The 16,163-nt window shown below is 31.0% G+C and overlaps 2 long non-coding RNA genes across 2 annotated transcripts; both read right to left on the reverse strand.

Moving 5' to 3' along the window:
* Positions 1–4,246: 4,246 nt before the first annotated feature.
* On the reverse strand, positions 4,247–4,750 carry LOC149879158 (uncharacterized). Its single transcript, XR_016447048.1, has 3 exons — positions 4,672–4,750; positions 4,482–4,586; positions 4,247–4,354 (listed from the first exon to the last, which is right to left on the reverse strand). It is a non-coding gene; the product is annotated as an uncharacterized LOC149879158 (long non-coding RNA).
* Positions 4,751–4,879: 129 nt separating this feature from the next.
* LOC149879159 (uncharacterized) lies at positions 4,880–5,317 on the reverse strand. Its single transcript, XR_016446757.1, has 3 exons — positions 5,234–5,317; positions 5,105–5,160; positions 4,880–4,937 (listed from the first exon to the last, which is right to left on the reverse strand). It is a non-coding gene; the product is annotated as an uncharacterized LOC149879159 (long non-coding RNA).
* Positions 5,318–16,163: the final 10,846 nt, after the last annotated feature.

The raw sequence follows: 16,163 nt of genomic DNA on the forward strand, positions 1-16,163 counted from the left end.
GAAAAGAAAGAAGTACTGATCAGAAATATCTTTTTCATATTTGAGAATTTTAAGAGGTAGTATATCAAAATCTTTATATCTGAGATATCCTGGAATTCTCACATTCACCTTGGTTAAAAACAGCCAACAGAATTTTAAGGTTATATGTATCCACAATAATTGCATTATTAGATCTCAAAATTTTGACCAAGCATGTTATTAGAGTATTCTGCGCCAGCTGGTTTGAAATAAAAATAAGACCAACGTGTATGTAAGACCAACGTGTATGTATCCATACATACACGATGGTGTTATTTTTATTTCAAACCAGCTAGCGCAGAATACTCTAACAACATGCATGGATCCAATCATTTTGAAATGATAAAAAAATCTCCAGTATTACAAAGAAATGCCTCTTTCTGTCAACCTGAAAATATTTTGTTGGTTTTGTTAGTGGATAAAAGAATGCGTATTAGAGAATTAGATTCAACGCGAATTATCAAATGCAGGGAATCCTATGATTATCAGATGTCATTCGACCGTTTAAAGTGCCTCATCTGAATTTGAATTATAATGTAGACATGATTAATTTGCAAAATGTTAATACTACTGAGGCTTCTTTGACAAGACAGATCTCAATTGATAATTAAAAAAAAATTATTTCTTAGATTTCAGAAAAAACTGATATGATAAAGACACCTTGCCACACTCAAATAGTTTAACAACCCATAAAGATTGCATCAAATACCTCGACATCAGTTTGTGATAATAAAGCATCCAGGGTTTACTAGTTTCTTCTACCACATATAAACTGGATTTTTTTCATTTGAATTTTCCTTCGCCTTGGTAAATTCGAGGCATGACCTTGTTCCTAACTCTCTTCACAGGATGAGTAATATGAATTTGTGGGCTATTGGGAACCTCAGTTCTTTAGTTTTTTGATAGCTTTTTTAAACAAAAAAAGTCTTTTTTAAACAGAAGCTTTCAGAACTTTAACTTTGAGCAAAAAGAGCAAAAAGTGAGCAAAAAGTAAATCTAAAAAACCTACGAAATGTATTAGTTTTCTATGAGAAAATTACAGCGGTTTTACCCCTAGTTTCCCTGTTGGCAACCCTGTTAGTGATTTTAAAAACTGTTTCATTTCTTTTTTTATTTGTTGAAATATTAAAACACATTTTAATAATAAAACAAAAGCTTTTAAAACCAAACAATTTTAGATCACATCGAATCGCTGTTTTTCTGCGATCAACATCGAATTTTATCAACAATTTTATTTTTCCTAATAATTAACATAACATATTTTATTCCATATCAACAATGTTTGAAAGAAATAGTAAAATCGTTAAAAGCATGTTTTTAACCAGAAGAGTGACAAATTTTTTAATGCGGTCCATTTTTTTTTAAAAGAAATTTAAATGATATTTTTTAAAAATATTATAATCGAATACAAAATTCCTGGCGATTTTTAATATAATATAACTGAGGAAAAATAAATAAACAAACATTTGGTCTCAATAACAAATATTCAACTGATTACAACAAAAATGCTAATCGTCTTAAAGAAAGGTAATGAATTCTTATCTTCTCAGATGCAATTTTGCAAAAAATTTAACGGCCATATCTAAATCAAAGTTATAAACATAGTGGATGTGCATTAAAGCCAACTTAGAAAGTCGTTCCTGTCTTTGTGTTGCTCTTATGTACGAATGAAGGCGTCGAATTACACTTGTCGTTCTTTCGCATTCTGTAGTAGTGAAAGGAAGAACACAACCCACGTAAAGGACAATGTAAATATTCGGAAATTTATCTGGCTTATATTCTTTAAGAGCACTAGCAGCAATTGACAATTAAGCCACATTTTTTACCACATAACTATTTCTTCATCAAGGATATTAGAGTTCTAATTCTGAGATGACAATTTCAACACAACTAAAGGCATATATAATGTCACTAGATTTTTCCTGCAACATAACTATGGGCTCACGGAGAAACCACATATCTCGCGTTGGTGTAACTAGTAATATAATAAAACAGAATTTATTATTATTTCCATTATTTATTATTATTGCAACATCAATTTGACGAAAGTTCGTGAAAATTCGCCTGAATTTTCCGCAAATATGTCAGAGGAAAAATACCTTCTTTAAAAGGTGTTAACATATTTTCATAAAAAATTACTTGTAATTGTTCATGTACGGTTTCTTTTGAAGCCCTGCTCATGTTTTCATTTTGCGTCTAACCATCTTTTTTTTCAAAATTAAGATGTTAATTTCACACACTTTGCTGAAGATTTCAACTTTTTTAGTTTTTTTCTTATCACCAACTTTTCTTTTTTGATTAATGCGAAACAAAATAATTTATAGGAATAAAAAAAAAAAAAAAGTAAATACGAAAACTAAAAAATACTGTAAAAAAAAAACGTTTGAAAAAAGTACTTAATTTTTATGCAATAAGACGAAGATAAATTATTGTTGTGTCCTGCAACGTTTTACTTTTATGGCGGCGCTTTATTCACTTTTTTAAAACCAGTTCCATTGGTTAACATGAGAAAAAAAAAACTTCAAAGCTTACTTTTCATCGATGTTTCTATGCAATAAAATTTAATTCTCGTTTTTGCAATTTATTTTTTTATAGTAGTGGAACTAAGAATTTTAAAAACGCTTGAGGCCACTTTTACACTACTTTTCAAAAGCCTTCAGTAGCGACCATAGATTACATGACGGGTAAACCCCCTCCCCTCCCCTTTCCGATTGATAGTCGAGCTCACCCAACATCTAAGTATTAATAAATAATGCTCTTAGTTTCCTTATTTCTCAGTATCATAAATATTTTTACAGCTGATTGTGTTATTTGCTGTAATTCAAGCTATATAATAACTGCTGTTTCTAAGAGCAATGGATTAGCGTTTATGTCCTTGGCAACATGTGCCGTGAAAGTAGAAACCAATTTTTCTCATATCACTTTTCTTTTTTCGTAAAAAGCAACATTTATTTCGTGTTTTATTGTGTATTAAACTTTTAAAAGTCAATTTTCTAAGAAATAAAATAGCATCAAAACTCCATTAAACTAAAAAGAATATAAACATTAAAAGGAATCGGTTTTTTTTCGAAAATCAATCCCATAGAGAGACCTGAAGAAGTCATGAAAACGAGAAGAAAAAAAAATTACTTTCCTATTCTTTTTAAAATGCAACTATCCGCACCTCAGGCAATTTGAACTTAAAAACTTTTTTTGCCATGAAAATCACTCCACCCTAATTGATTATAGAAACCAGTTTCCATAGCTGGAAATATTTTAAAAATTACTTAATTTCTGCAGTATTAATGTTTTTTGACCAAAAACCTCTTTCAAAGTTTTTATTCTTGAACTCCTTCATGCTCTTGATGTATTTCATGTAATTATAATTGACAATCTCTTAACAAATAAACAATCCCAATTTGTCATTAACAACTCATTTAAGTATTTGATGATCTCCAAACGCATGACAAATAATATTGACAAAGTACACCGCTTTACCTCAAAAGTATCCAACTGGCTAGCAAGAGCCCTGTAAAGCAGTTCGGCGAAAAGATCGGTCTCAACATATGACTCTAACGATAAGATAAAATCAGGTTGTGAAACCAGGGGCATAAAAGTTTAAGCGATGTTAAATGAGAAACGTGCCTTTTCTAAACTTTTTTTCTGCTTTACTCAAAAGAACACTTTACAAAAAAAAAGTCTTTAGTTGTATAAGAGTTCGAAAGACCTCATCCGAAATGATTTGCTGTAAGCTGATCACAAGTTTTTTTAGAACAAATAGAAATTTATGATGCTCTGATCTAAAGGTATTCAGAAGAATCGATCGATTAAATATTTATAATAATTAAATTATTGCTGTCACTTTTAACAAGAGCATCGATATCAAATAATACATGTTGGCACTTCATATGTCTCGTTTAAGCCAAATCCACATCTCAACTGAAATGGTATCATTTAACTTTCGTTAAAGCAGGCATCTCTGTTCAATCTAGATGCAAAATGGATGTGAATTACAATAATGGGATATAAGTTAATATGCTCAAGTAAATAATATAAGCAACCTAAACTTGCACAACTACCCAAGTGGCGACAATTTTGGGATAATATTGTTCACGATATTAGCGAAGTGTTGTAAGATTTAGCCCGTCAAAATTGCGGTTTAAGAATTTTCACAATAAACTCAGAAATCGTGAAAAAATTGCTATTGCAATGCTGGTGTAATTTGGACAACATAAAGTACATAACGAACATTTATTTAACTGCAAAATTATACAAACAAACTTTAAACAATACACGCTTTTAACAATCTCTTTCATCGTCGTTACATCTTTAACCAAATAACTTCCTTTTTCGCATTCTGTGTTTTTACAAGAAAAAAAAATGAGAAAGTTGTAACTTTTATAACTATTTTCTTTTTCAAAAAAATTTATCTTCGATTCAATTATTTCAAATAAATTTATCATCAATACAAATAAATAAATTACCATGATTATTTTCAACAACGGGAATCAGGGCTTCCTGCTCGACATCCTTTGAGGCCTCTTTGATCTCTCATCATATCCATTTCTTCGTAGTTCCTCTCTTCAAATCTAAAAACAGTTCCCGTTTTCAAATAATTTTATGCAATTAAATACAAGTTTATATTGCTTTTATTAAATATATATTTAAACTCACAACTCTCTATTTTGATTCCTCATTGGGAAATCTTCATCTGCCTAAATTGAAAAAAAAAGATAAACCAAACAGTTTTTTTTTAGCATTTTGCTCAACAAGCGAAGTTCTCATTTTTAAGACAAAATACAAGCAATTTATAAATTGCAATGTGCATTAACGTGCGTGAAATGTGCATAAAATCATCAGCATATATCTTTAAATAACAGAAAAAATATCAAAGCTAACTAACTGCTTTATATTCAACTTGATAGTCTCTTTCTTGGTATCTAAAAAAAAATTGTTGCTGGTAAACAACATAGGTAATTTTATTGAAAAGTTCATTTTATTAAACGAGTCAAATATAACTTTTGACTCGTTAAATAAAATGACCGTTTTAAAACTACTAAGCATAAGTTGATTTTGAAATTCAAATTAAAAAGAGCAAAAAACGTACCTTGGAACTGCCACAAACTTGTTTCTTGCTCGCCATTTTGGTGCAGCTTCATTTAGCTAAAAGAAATAAGAAGAGATATTGTGGAGATCTGTGTAATCCTGTAATAATATGATAAACGGAAATACTTACAAAAAACTGAACCGAAATCACAAGCAGAATCATCATGGTAAGCTGACCCATTTTTTGGCTCGACTTCTTTAGATAAAAAGGAATATTATACTTTAACCATTTATACACACTAATGAAGTAGCTTAACAAAGCATTTAATTGTTATGAATAGTTTGTGATTCGACAAACTCCAGTCTTGCATGAAATGACTAAATTTGATTGGTTATTCATTTACATCCATAATCCTACAAAGATTATGTTTTGTTAAAAAATAACCAATTCACATTACACCCAGAATCTTTTTTACCACGGAATGAAGTTCATTTAATCTCTTTTATACTTCAGTATACTTTATTATATAAGTATGCATTATTGATGCAATCGCAAAACGAATAACATACCTTACCTAAAGTTATGTAAGATTAATTTATTGACCTCTCTGTTGTTATCATAAGTTCTCGAATTATGATGCAACATCAAATAAATGATGCTTCAAATCTTGGTGGATGGAATGCTATGAAATAACGTTTATAAAATAGAGGTCAGTTAGGCAGGGGACAAAATGAAGAAAAAAAGTTTTTTCTGTAACAGCATTACGCTAAGTTGTTGCAAAAAAGACGTCACCAAGTGTTTCTTTTCTACGTTTGATTTTTACCAAAATTAAGTTTGAATGTCATGCACAATGAGCTTTATGCATAAAGTCTTAATTACATGTTACCCAAAACAATTCATGAGTTCATACTTTTAATCACTGTTACGTTTAAGCTATTCATTTTAATTGTGGTCAAAAGTATTCATGTGTTGGATTATTTTTTCATGTGCTAAAAGTGCAGAGTATAAAACAATCGTTAGAAAACCAAAACATAGTTTAATTTGTCGCTGATTAAATGTTGTTGGATAATTTTGAACTCTTTATTTTGAAATACATAACGTATTCTTTTTTAACGTTATATCATTTTTTGAAAACTTTAAAAACTTATTTATCTTGCTATGAGAACACTATACCACAAAAACTTACTTAAAAAATATTCATAAAATACAATTTCTGTGCACAGTGTTCCTGAAGTTGTTGCAGATGAAAATTGTCAAGGAAATTTATATCGTCAGTTTCTACATGGCCTGAGTTTTTTAAAATGGTATAGCAATAAATCATAACTCGAAGGAAACCTAGTTTATGACCTATGATCCGATTTTAGCCCTACCGCTTGTAGCGGTTGGTAAATTAAAATTCATTTTAAATCTCTTTTTTTGAAGAAATAACTTGAATTCAATATAAATTACTTTTTGAAAGGACCAAGGAGGTAAGCTGTTTTTTTTTTTTTTTAACAAATTCACATGAACCAGTTACCAGTGTAAATGGTTTTTAAAATCCTTAACACAAAAAAAAGCAATATAAATTAGAAAATCTATTAGAAAAAAGCTACTAAAACTTGTTTTCAATATTCTTTATATAAAAAGCAGCATATGAGCATTTTAATGTCATTTCAATGAAGTCTGAATGGTTAAGCTGTATCTTAAAACTTTCACTAACCAAACTGATTCAAAATCATTGTGTACTAATTCAGTTGTATATTCTTAGCAGTAACACCTTAACAGGCACCATTTTGGAGCTATTGACAAATATTTTTTGAAATCTAAGAGTTTTTTATTTGTGTAAACATTAAATGAGTATTGGGAGTAACATTTTCACATTATTGCCATCCAAAAAAGTCCAATTTGTTAAATTTCTTTTAGATAGTCATCATCTAAAGTTTAGGAAAAGCAAGCGTTTCTAACCCCTCTCTAAAACTCTTTTAATGTATTCAATATTGGATCTAATTGTTTAAAATCCAGTGGCATTATTAATTAGCATCCTCAATTTATCTGTATTTCGTAGTTTTTTGATGAGGTTGCTATTGAATTGGCCTGCATAAATAAGATTTATTTATTCCCTAAAGGCCTTAGACAGTATCAAGGGTTTCTTTAAAACCCACGGACACTAAAGCTTGCTCTAAAACATCAAAAGTTCAAGAAGAATATGACATTTCGTAATAAGTATAACTTGAGCTGTCAATTGACCAAACTCAGAGTCCTCAAGCTCATTCAGAGAACCATTTTTATAGCTGTAAATGTCTATTGAGCATAACTTGTTCCTGCCTCTATATTGTTTAAAAGCTAGATACACTGAAAAGTTCTCAATATGCCTCCTTTCAAAAAAATAAGGATCTGCAAAGTCCTTTTTTGACAATTTGCAATAAATGCATGAGCAAATAGAAGCTGCAATACTAAGTTCTAAGAAAGTTAAGTCCAGTTTCATGGCAAATGCTATATTATAATAAATGGAGTTTCATTTAGTCTATTTCAGATTTGCTCAAGATTCTCATAACTTCTATTTGCATCCTGAAAGAATGGGAAAAGCATCTAAATCTTTATTTCAATATCTTTAAACATTTTAGAATGTGAACCTTTTCCGTAAGTCTCCCTCTTTTTCACAGGTTTTGTGTGCTCAGATTAAACTCAGGATTAAACAAACCATTAAAAAAGATCAACCATGGCCATGGTCTAATATTAAAAAAAGCACAGTGTTACGGAGGTGATTCCTTTTTTTGAAATGAAATCAGTAAGTCAACGAATGTCAATAATATTACAAATGGAAGACTCACAGTAAGTCAAACTCCATCCCCCAATATCCAATTCAAAACAATCAAGGAGCTTGGGGATCTTATCAATATTTTCTTAATCAAGAGCCACTCATTCTAAATTTTTTCTCTAAATTGCTCTAAGCCCCTTTGGATGCTTTTAAATGTGACAAGAATAATTTTTTAAAAAGTTGTCTAAGTTTTTGAAATTTTCTTTTACTTCAGCTATTTAGTTACCTATTTGTAGGACAACTAGGCAACCTAGCTCCCTGCACTCATCATGAGTCTTTGAATTAGGATAGTTTATGAGGTTACTTTCAGAGCTTGGGTGTGACGTTCTGAAGTATAATAACTAATAAACATAAAAACCAACAACTATATATCACAATATTAATCACTACTGTCTAAGGTCATAACACACATTATCCCCCTAAGTGAGCATTGGGAGAGACTGTCCCTTATTAATACCAACCCATATTTACTTTTGAGAGCATCTGTTCCATATGTTCGCTAATTACTTCAGTTTTAAAGACTTCAGAACAAAGTTGTGTAAAGCTGCTAATTTAGGAAATAAGCAAACAAATCCTGCTGGTTCTCCTCTTTGGAACTTTAAATTATAAAAATGTGACATTTTACAGAGGATTATTGCCATTAATAAAACTCCTTCATGGCAGTGGAACCCACAATAAGGTGATTAAAAATCGAGTTATGTAGTTCCTACTATAAGGAATGTAGTTAAATTTGGAATATCGGTCTGAAATCAGATTTTCTGCGAGCTATAATTTACTTTAAAAACAATTCGGAAACCATGTAGAAAAAGATGGTATCAACTGTTTTCCGATGACATTTTTTCACTTCTTCGACAAATTTTGGAACATTGAGTGATATAAGTGGCAGTAACTATTTAATTAGTGTAAAGGAGCATGGTGAAAAAGACATTATTTAGTTATTGTGAGTTTTGTTAAATGTGGCATTTGTAACCTAATTATTGTTATTATTGTTATTTGTTAGTTTATTTGTGCGTGCTCTCCACAGACCTCTTTATTATTATATATTCTGTTGGTAGAGAAGCTTAGACACTCTCGTATTTTGTACTAGCTTAAATACATGGTCTCTCCAAAGGATCAGTTTTCAATACTCGAGATTTTACACGGCGCCCGATGAAAAACTATGAAGAGTTACAGAATCAAAAGATTAAAGAAAGAAGTTTGTCAAGAGTTAAGAAAAGCTTGAGTTGTTGAACATTAAAGTAAGTGGAGTTTGTTATTTGTAATTTTGTTTGGGAAGGTTCGATAGAATTATAATTTAATTGTTGAAGGTGTTGATTGTGACGAAAATTCAATTTTATTCTCAGTTGTTGTGCATATTTATTTAAAAATGGCAGCCGCATTAGGAAGGAAACTAGCGAGAAGGAGAGCGTTACTAGTAAGTTTAGGAAATTTGTTGAGCGAAATAAGTGAGGAATTTAACTATGTCAAGTTAAGAGGTTTAAAAAATAATTTAAGCGAGAGTTACGAGAGATTAAAGAATATTGATGAGGAAATGTTAAATAACTTAGATGAAGAGGAAATTGAAAATGACATTTTGGAGAGTGCGAGAGTAGTTGAGCGTTATTATGATTTGATGGCTTGGGTGACACTAAAATTTAAAAGTATTAAAATAAGTGAATCAGATAAAGATTCTGTTACAAGTTTAAATCAATCTAAGTGTATTTTACCTAAGTTAGAATTACCAGCTTTTGATAGGAATCCCGTATAATGGCAGGGTTTTTTTGACCAATTTAATTTATCAATTCTTAGACCTGAAGGATTAAGTGGTATAGATCAATTTAACTATTTAAAAAATACTTGCCTGGCCAAGTACTGGCTACTATTTCAGGACTTTTACTTAGTTCAGAAAATTATAAAGAGGCAATTGAAATGATGACTAACAGAAATGGAATAAACAAGTTTTAGTTTAAGCACATATGGATTCTTTATTAAAGATAAAAATGATTAAAGATTTCAGTGATCTAAAAGAGCTAAGAAAACTTTATAATGATATAGAGAACTGTGTACGTAGTTTTAGATCCCTAAAAATAGAAACAATATCTTACGGCTGTTTGATAATTCCTATCCTTGAGAAGAAACTGCCCGATGAACTTTTAATTTAAATTTCTAGAAAATTTGCCGGAGAGTTATGAACTTTAGATAGACTTTTAAAATATTACAATGAAGAATTACAAGCTAAGGAGTGTTGTGCCAAATATGTTTTAAAATAAAGTTATGATCAAAATGAACATATAGACTTGAAATACGATTCTTTAAACAAAAATGCACAGCAAAATTATTTTTATAATTATAGAAACAAAAATAACTTTACAACATCAGGTTTTCCCCCAAATAAAAAAACACTGGAATAATGAATTTTACAATGTGTTTATTGTTTAGAAAACCAAAAGCCTTCTCATTAAAAGTTACGAATTTAGATTCATGAGTTGAAACTCTAAAAAAGCAAAAGAGATGTTTCATCTGTTTAAAATTAGCTCACATCTCAAAATTTTATCATTCTAACTATCCATGTTTTCCATGCAATGGGAAACACCACATTTCTATTTGCAATAAGAAACAAACCCAATCTAGTGCGACTCTTGTAGGCGTATTTGCATTCTAGTACAGACAGCAAAGGCTAAGGTTTTTTAGTTCAGAGAGTGAGTGTGGAATATTCAGAATATTACTTGATAGCGCTAATCAGAGGTCTTATGTTACTAAAGATGTGTGTGAAAGATTGAAATTAAAAACTATAAGGCAAGAAGCTATAGTAATAAAAACATTTGGTCAATTTAATAATTTCAGAGTTAAAAAGCTCGATGTTGTTCAACTTAAGGTAAAACATAGAAATACTATCTTGTATGTGTATATCTGTGTGTGCCAGTTATTTGTAACCTTTTGCAGTGGCAAGAGATATCTCGAGCGTGTAAAAATTACCCGCATATTTCAAAGTTAATTCTAGCTAATTATGATGATGGTTCCAAAGATTTTCCTATTGACTTATTGGTAGGGTGTGATTTGTAGCATAAATTTATAACAGGGAAAGTTATTAGAGGGGTTGAGGGCTGTCCTGCACCTTCTTCCTCTGTTCTAGGATGGGTATTAAGTGACCCAATGCTTTCTGTAAAAAATGTTAATGAGAAAGTAATCACGAACTTACGCGTTAATGCTAACTTAATGGGGAGTGTGGAAGATGTGCGCAGTAAGTTAAATGAACTAAGAAATGATTTACAAAAATTTTGGAGTGTAGAGAAAATGGAATCTACTGATGAATGTGTGATAAATAAATTCGAAAATGATATTATGCATAATACTGAGAGATTTGTAACGAAGCCTCCTTTTAAAACAGATCGTGACTGTTTACCATAAAACTATTAAGTTTGTAAGATTAAACTGAATAAAGAGGCAATTAAAGAGAAAAAAAAAAAAAATAAAGAAAAAAAAAAAAAAAAAAAAATAAAGAGGCAATTGAGTGATAGGAATTTGTTAAGTGACAATGATGCCATTTTTAAAGAATACCAAACGAATTTCCGGATAATGAAATTGCTAAGGAACCAGGAAAAACACACTACCTAGCACACAGGCCAGTCGTAAGAAAAGATAAGGAAACCACTAAGATAAGAGCAGTATTTGATGCTTCGTGTTCTAACAATGGATTTTCCTTGAATCAATTCTGACTCCTGTTCTGCATCCACATTTTTATACCAGAGAAATCTTAAATAATCTTTATGCTCACTAGAAATTTCTACATCTAAGAGAGCTTGTTTTTTTTCAGGGCCAAATCTATTATCCAAAATATTTGATGTACTACTGCGATTCCGATTAAATTATATTGCCATATTAGCAGATATCAAACAAGCTTTCTTGAATGTAGAAATTTCTAGTGAGCATAAAGATTATTTAAGATTTCTTTGGTATAAAAATGTGGATGCAGAACAGGACTCAGAATTGATTGTTTAAAGGTTTTTAAGATTAATATTTAGTCTGACTAGTAGCCCCTTTTTATTAAATGGAACAATAAGACATCACGTCAAAAAATATAAAAAATTTAATTGTAAGTTAGTAAAAAAATTCGTTGAAGATATCACATCTAAAACGTTGATGGTATCACCTCTGGAACGGAAAGTGTAACGAAGGGTAAAGAATTTTATAAAAAGTCTAAAACAATTATGTCTGAAGGTGGTTTCAATTTAAGGAAATGGAAAACAAACAGCGATGAATTACAAAACTATTTTGATTTTAATGAAAAAGTGATAAGAAATAAGGAAATAAAAAATTGATAGTACTTATTTAGAAACAGAATTGGGTAAAAGTGATCATGAGTATAAAAGAGTTTTAGGAATTGAATGGGATTCCAAAAATAATTAATTTATTTTCCAATTTAATGACTTTATAAAAATGTCACGCAAACTTAAAACAACAAAAATGAACATCTTAAAAACTTCGGCATCAATTTACGATCCATTAGGCATTGTTTCACTTATAACAGTCAGACTAAAAACAATTTTTCAAGTTTTGTGTAGAGATAAAAAGGAGTGGAATGCGAGTGTGAGTGGAGAGATTGTGTGAGTTTAAGTGGAAAGAGTTATTGAGAAATGTTGAAGAGCTGAGTGTTTTAAGAGTAAAGAGATATTCATTTGTTAGAGTTACAAGGATTTTGTGACAGCTCAAGAGAGATATATTGTGCAGTTGTTTACCTTAGAGTTAAGACGAGTATTGCTGTGAGAGAAATTTTTTGGCCGAAACAAAGGTAGCGCCTTTGAAAGAGCTGTCTGCTTCTCGGTTAGAACTGTTGGGTTGTCTGGTGTTGAGCAAGTTAGTAGGAGAAGTGAAACGAGTAAAAGAAAATAGAGTAAATATTAGTAATTTTAGTTGTTGAACAGATTCTGAAGTATTAAAGACTTTAAATAAAAGGGAAAGAGAAAGCTTGGAAACCTTGGGTGGAAAATCGTGTAGTTGTGATTAGGAAAGAAGTTGAGAGGAAGAAATGGAGTCATGTTGTAGGATTGGAGAATCCAGCAGATATTCCAACTAGTATGTTTTGTTTTAAGCAATTAATTGATTGTTGGTTATCTGGATCTAAATTTTTATGTGAGGAGGAGGTTGAAGTAGAATTCTTTGATAGTGAGAATAATTTTAATGTGGATGAAGTTCCAAATGAGTCGAAAAGTGTAGATAGGATAAATGAGAGTAGAGCAAATATGGTTGAGGCTGCGAGTAGTGGTAATATTGTTGTTCTGATAGACACAAAAAGTATAGCACATTGAACAGACTTATAATGGTAACTGGCTATGTGAATAGATTTGCAAGTAATTTGATAAAAGCAATTAAGAAGAACAATGGAATAATTAAAGAAAACATGTCACCACTTGATGAAAATGATAAGGAATTTATATTATGGTTATTAGTTGAACAGTTTTATTTACGAAATCAAGATAACCACAAGAAGCTAAGTTTATCCCTGAAGTTGCTTACTGAAAAACAAAACATACTGCGATTAAAAGGGCGATTTGGAAACTCGATACTAAGTTATAATGAAAAATATCCAATTATTTTACGTGATGGAATACTTACGTGATGGAATAAGGTTAGTGGAAGAGCAATGCTTCCTCCCCCAACTCCTGACTTACCTGATTATTGTGTAAATGTTTCTATGTTTTCGTTTCAAGCTGTTGGTGTAGATTTTGCTGGACCCTTAAATGTAAAAAGTAAAATCTAAAAACTGATGCTGCATCTAAGGTTTACGTTTTTATTTTGACCTGTGTATCTAGTCGTACTGCTCATTTGGAATTTCTTCCAGACATGAAGATCCCTGCTTTCCTCCGAGTACTCAAACGTTTTATTGCACGCAGGGCATACCTGATAGCATTACTAGTGACAATTTAAAAACATTTAAATTGATTGAAGTCAAGAAGTTTTGTTTAATTAATAAATTTAACTAAAAATTCATTCTACCTGTTTTCCCTTGGTGGGGAGGATTTTATGAAAGATTGGTACGATCAGTTAAGATACTACTGTTAAAGGTTATGGGAAAATCCCTGGTTACTTATGAAGAACTGCAAACTGTTTTATGCAACATTGAATCTGTAATTAATAGTAGACTTGTCTATATGAGTGAATGTGATGATGAAGAAGCACCTACTCATTTTCACTTGATGTATAGACGAAATATATTAAGAAATAATGTGGAATCAACTTTATGTTTTGATATAGTTGATATCAAGACACATGCCATCTAGGAAAGGAACTTCAATTGGTGATTATTGAAAGCTTTTCAGTAAGGTTTACCTGAGTGAATTACAACAACAACATTTACATTATAAGTTTAACGATAATTATATTATGTTAATTAATGACAAAGATTTGACACCCGAAGTCAGTGGAGAATGGCAAGACAAGTGGACGTTATTAAAGGAAATGACAAAGCAATTCGTGGAGCAAAGTTAAAGTTTATATCGAATAAAGGAACATCCAAGATATTTTTCCGACCTGTCCAAAAATTAATTCATCAGGAGATCGATAATGAAAAAGTAGCAAAGATAAAGATGATAGTTCGAAAAAAAAAGTGTCTGTGCAGTTGAAGCCAAGATTGGGTGAAATGATGCAGCGCTCAGGCCAGTTAGTAAACGTCTAACCCAACAGGCAGCTCTTTGGTGGAGAAGCTTAGACATTCTCGTATTTAGTACTAGTTTAAATACATAGTCTCTCCGAAGGATCAGATTTTACGCTGTACGTGTGTAATAATAAGTCGACAATACAAATTTCATACCTGAGGTCCTCGTATGGCCATTTACCACCCTTTTGTTTTAACAAAGTATACAGATGGTTTGATTAGTTAGCATGTTTTTAGAAAATCAGTTACAAAATAACAGCGCATATACAAATCTGCAAAGTTCAAGTTGCTCTAAGCGCAGCGTAACGCAGGTAATTCTTTGTCAATTTAGCCCCACTGAAACTGTTTGGCTCAAAAAGCCTACTTGTAATTCACATCAGGAACATTGCGCTGCAGCATCCAAACAAAGTTGCCCTGCATTCCAAGTGACCGTTTGTCTTTGTAGCGTTTTTCTATATCTTAAGTATATTTACCTATATTAGTGGGGTAAAAGTCCGTGTTTGACGTCAGAAACAACGTGGACTTTTACCATGTTGCATCTAAGAGCTTTGTTTTACAGTAATAAACCGGTAATAGTATCCAGATAGCTTGGAAAGCTATGGTTACCAAGAAAGTCTATGCGAATTGAACGGAATGTTTCCTAATAACCAACAATTTTATCTAATGTGCTGAAAGTAGTCGCCGTGGCAACACTTTATTTATCAAGGGCTTTTACCAGCTGCATACTTAAATCTAGCGTTGTGTGTAGAGGTGGCATATCGCTTTTTGCCTATCACCTAAAGAATGGTTGGTAAATATGGTGTTTAAATTATCGACTCGACACCGTAACCATTCTATCCACAAGTAATACTTAGCATAATTTTGACTATCTAACAGGTAACTTAAGCAGCATAATTTCTTGTATCCTTATTGTAAACCCATTAAAACAGCAATAAAGTCAAAATTATCACAGGTTGCCCATCTATAATCAACATATTGGATGCAGTGAAGGCATTCCTTTAAAATCTGGAAACATTTTATCATTGTGACCAAATAAGAAATGTGGATTAATGGATGTTCATTACCATTGGAATAAACGTCAATCATGAGCATGGTATTCAGTTCAGTGGTTGATGAAAAGTGCAAGAATATCATTACAGCGACAAAACTTTTTACCTTTAATTTTCTAATTCTCCAAACAACAATAGCATCGTTGATTAACAGAGCAATTAATTTAGTTAATATCGTATTTTTGCGTTAACACCGTCCTTGACAATATAAATGTTGCATATTCAAAGCGCCATAATTTGAAAACAACAATGTGTTCAACACTCACCCTAAAGCTTATCTCTTTGTTTATAATTAAAAAAGCTAATGTGAGTCTAAGTGTTTGGATAAGTAAAAAGGAGGAAATTATCATATGACTTTTGGTCTTGCATATTGTGGACTAAAAAAGCAATAAAAAAATTGTTTTGTAATTTTTGAGGTACTAATAGAATGTGGTGGGTGATTTTCTAAGCAAAAAAATAAATTAGTGGATGACAAAAAAGGGCTTCACGTTTAAAGTCAGCTTAGTCGACTTTTGTATAGGGCCTATATTGCTTCTCATTATGTTTTTATTTTTGCTATTTTATGTTTTTATTTTTGTTGTTGTGTTATTATGTTTTTATTTTTGCGTTGTTGTGTCATTATGTTTTTATTTTTTTTTTTGT

Source organism: Hydra viridissima, unplaced genomic scaffold (assembly GCF_058129835.1).
Source record: "Hydra viridissima isolate aposymbiotic clone 2 unplaced genomic scaffold, HvirCarnegie_v1 scaffold_14, whole genome shotgun sequence".
NCBI lineage: Eukaryota > Metazoa > Cnidaria > Hydrozoa > Anthoathecata > Hydridae > Hydra > Hydra viridissima.